This window comes from Mandrillus leucophaeus, unplaced genomic scaffold (genome assembly GCF_000951045.1).
Source record: "Mandrillus leucophaeus isolate KB7577 unplaced genomic scaffold, Mleu.le_1.0 Scaffold681, whole genome shotgun sequence".
Taxonomy (NCBI): domain Eukaryota; kingdom Metazoa; phylum Chordata; class Mammalia; order Primates; family Cercopithecidae; genus Mandrillus; species Mandrillus leucophaeus.
The window spans coordinates 1067608-1070981 of record NW_012107375.1 but is presented as its reverse complement, the minus strand read 5'-3'; the positions used below and the strand labels follow the sequence as shown (position 1 = coordinate 1070981).

Genomic DNA, 3374 nt, shown 5'->3' with positions numbered 1-3374 from the left:
CAGGCTCTGGCCCTGCGCCCCATCCTCGAGGAGGAGGAGGCCCAGGCTGTCCCCCCACAGCTGTTTAGAGAGGGCCCTCTGGCTTCAGACTCCCCTTGTTTCTAAAGTGTGGGTTGGAGCTCGTGCGTCCCATTGTCTAGGACTCTGGGCTCTTTCTGTCCCTGGAGGATGCGTCGCCCATCGGAGATGGCTCCAACCACCAGTTTAGATCTACCTCCCCAACACACAGGGAACCTGGGGGCCAGAAAGAAGCGTAGTTAGCAAAACTGTACCCGGAGTTGGGCGTGGTTGACTGAGGGACCTGGCTTGTAGACTACTTGGACGCCAACTTTTCTGTTCATCTTGGGCCAAATTCTTGCTTCCATGTTGGCCTTGCTTTTCTGCGTATATATAGCACGCAGGAGTTGGTTGGTAGATGCTCCGGCGTGCACTGTGCCAGCCCAGTGTCTGTGTCACTGGACTGGAGAGGCTGGCATTGACCAGGCCTGCTGCAGCATCCCAGTTCTTTCTCAAGATAGGGGCTGCTTGGAAGGGCAGGCACCAGAACGGGTGACTTGGGGGTGACGTTGAACAGGGAGAGGAGAGGGATGATGATTCTTCTCTTGTTCAGAACTGAGAGGCCTTCCAGTTATCCCTGCAGCTCTGGAATGGCCCTTGCTGAACCCAAGAAAGTGAGGGACCAAGACTTGGGTTCCCCCAGCCACTCAGAGGGCAGATCCCAAGAACTGAAGTTCTTTCTTTGGAATGCCAGTTGAGGCGAGGGGCAGGCCCACCCCCCCAAGTCCCAGCCTCAGTCTAGCCAAGCTGAGTCATTTCAGAGTCCTGGATGGTGTGTGTGGGGGGGGCGACCGGATGTGGGGAGGCGGGCCACACCCCAGCTCTTTGGGGGGGTCTCCTCCCTCTTCCCTGCTCCCCTCCTCCTTGTGAGCTGGCTGGAGCAGGCCTAGTTCCCAGAGCTTTGCCATATAAGGCAAAAAAATGTTGGAAAGCAGCAGTGATTAGGGGAGGGAGGGGCTGGCTGGCCCGGGGGCTGGGGAAAGGGGGTGGGATGGGGCGGGGCCATCCAGCCAAGCAGTCTCCCAGCCCTGGGCCCTGGTCCTTCACACTCTCTTTTGGGAGGGGGATGGGGACGGAGTAGGTTGGCCTAACATGGACCTGGTGGGCCTGGTTGCTCCCCGTGTGGGGGTCGTTAAGGGGTCTCAGGATGGATTGGGGTGGGGGCCTGATGGGAAGCCCTGGCTGGCCTTGTTCCCTGGCCTTGCACCCTCAGTCCTCTCTGAGCCCCTCTCCCCGCTGCCATTTAGGGAGAGTGAAAGGCAGCCTCGTGGGGCGAGGACCAATCTGGGAACTGGGGAGGCCACTCTACTTTGAGCGGCCCACCTGGCCCTCCAGGTGCTGCCTGCTGGGCTGGGAAGCAGCTGCCGTGGACGGCCCAGCCCCTCCTCATAGACCCACCCCCTAGTTGACTCACCAGAGAAGTATTTTGTCTGATGATGGGAGAGGCTGACAGAGCTTCTAAAGATGAGCTCTTAGAAAGCCCAAACCATCCTGCTTTGAGCCTGAGACCCAGAAGTAGCTTTGGGTGGGGCCCAGAGCCCAGCAGGGTTGCCATGGCAATGGGGGGTGTCGGGGACCCGCCCTAACCACTTCCCCTGTGGCGAGCCTGCCGAGGCCCAGGCCCGTTAGGTGGCAAGTGGGTCAGGCAGTGGGTGGCAAGGGGGTTCCCACAGTGTCTCCTGCTGCCAGCCCGGCATCTCCCAATGGGCCCCAGTGAGTCAGGGCCATGTGGCCCAACTGCTGGTTCCTTTGGGCTCTGGGCCTATCCCCTGGCCGGGCCTGTGGCCTCCCAGCTCCAAGCTTGGGTCTTCGAGGTGGTAGAGGAAGTGGAGGTGGTGGTGGGGGTCACACTCCTTTACCCAAAGGGTGTTTGCCCAACTTCCCCACTTCCCCTGCCTCACCCCACCCACCCTGGAACAACAGTTGTATTTCCCAACCACCCAGGGCCACCCGTCTTCCTCTTCCTCAGCCCCAGCCCCACTCCAGCTCATGGGCCCTGGATTCTGGGCCAACTGGAGCCAATCTCCTCCTCCTGGTTCCCCATAGGCCCCTGAGGCGGGTGGCAGACCCCTGCTCTGGCAGCTGTGGACACTGTCCAGCTGTTCTCCAGAGCTGACCATCTGTGGGCTGGGTCTGCCCTCTGCCCTTCCTCTGGGCCCAGGGCTTCTGGCAGTAATCATACCCTGCTATCATCGCATGTCTGTGGGTATCTCCCCTCACCCCAAAGTCTCCTTTACTTCTGAACGCCCCCTGGGATGCTGGGCAGAGAGGGCCTCATCCACTTCCTACCACTGGTCAAGACGGGGTGTCTCCCTCCTCCTTGGCCCCCCCATCCCGTGCTACCAGACCATGACCCCAAAGCCTGGGAGCGGCCCCTCCCGCACAGCTGTGTGCCCAGTGTAGCCACTCTTCTACTCACAGACAGCAAGGCCATCGTGGACGGGAACCTGAAGCTGATCCTGGGCCTCATCTGGACCCTGATCCTGCACTACTCCATCTCCATGCCCATGTGGGATGAGGAGGAGGATGAGGAGGCCAAGAAGCAGACCCCCAAGCAGAGGCTCCTGGGCTGGATCCAGAACAAGCTGCCACAGCTGCCCATCACCAACTTCAGCCGGGACTGGCAGAGCGGCCGGGCCCTGGGTGCCCTGGTCGACAGCTGTGCCCCGGGTGAGGGGGCACAGAGGCAGGAGAGACTGGGCTGGGGTTGCCCATGGGTGGCCCTTGAGGGGGTTCTGTAGCCCCCGGATTCACAGCCTTCCTTGTGCCATAGGCCTGTGTCCTGACTGGGACTCTTGGGATGCCAGCAAGCCTGTGAACAATGCACGAGAGGCCATGCAGCAGGCGGATGACTGGCTGGGCATCCCCCAGGTACACCCGCCCGGCCTGTCTGCGGCTGTAGGGGACCTGATCGGCAGTTGGGAGAGACTCGGAGGCCTGATGGCTCCTGTTTTCTGCCCGTGACAGGTGATCACCCCCGAGGAGATTGTGGACCCCAACGTGGATGAGCATTCTGTCATGACCTACCTGTCCCAGTTCCCCAAGGCCAAGCTGAAGCCAGGGGCACCCTTGCGGCCCAAACTGAACCCGAAGAAAGCCCGTGCCTACGGGCCAGGTGAGGGAGCCCAGCCAGGGGTGCACCCATGTGCCAATGTCTTACCCGTAAGACAGTGTCCCATCCAAACGTGGAGGTCCCGAGGGGTCTTGGGTTACATGGTGGCTAGGTGATCAGGCCACCCAAAAGTCAGACAGGAGTGGGTCGGGACTAGTGACAACACTCCACTGAGTAGGCAAGAGACCTGCAGCGTGAGGTCCTC

The 3374-nt window shown here is 61.0% G+C and overlaps 1 protein-coding gene across 1 annotated transcript in view; it reads left to right on the top strand.

The window, feature by feature from the left end:
• Positions 1-3374, top strand: part of FLNA (filamin A, alpha) — a 43396-nt gene that overhangs the window by 4632 nt on the left and 35390 nt on the right. The window lies entirely within an intron of this gene.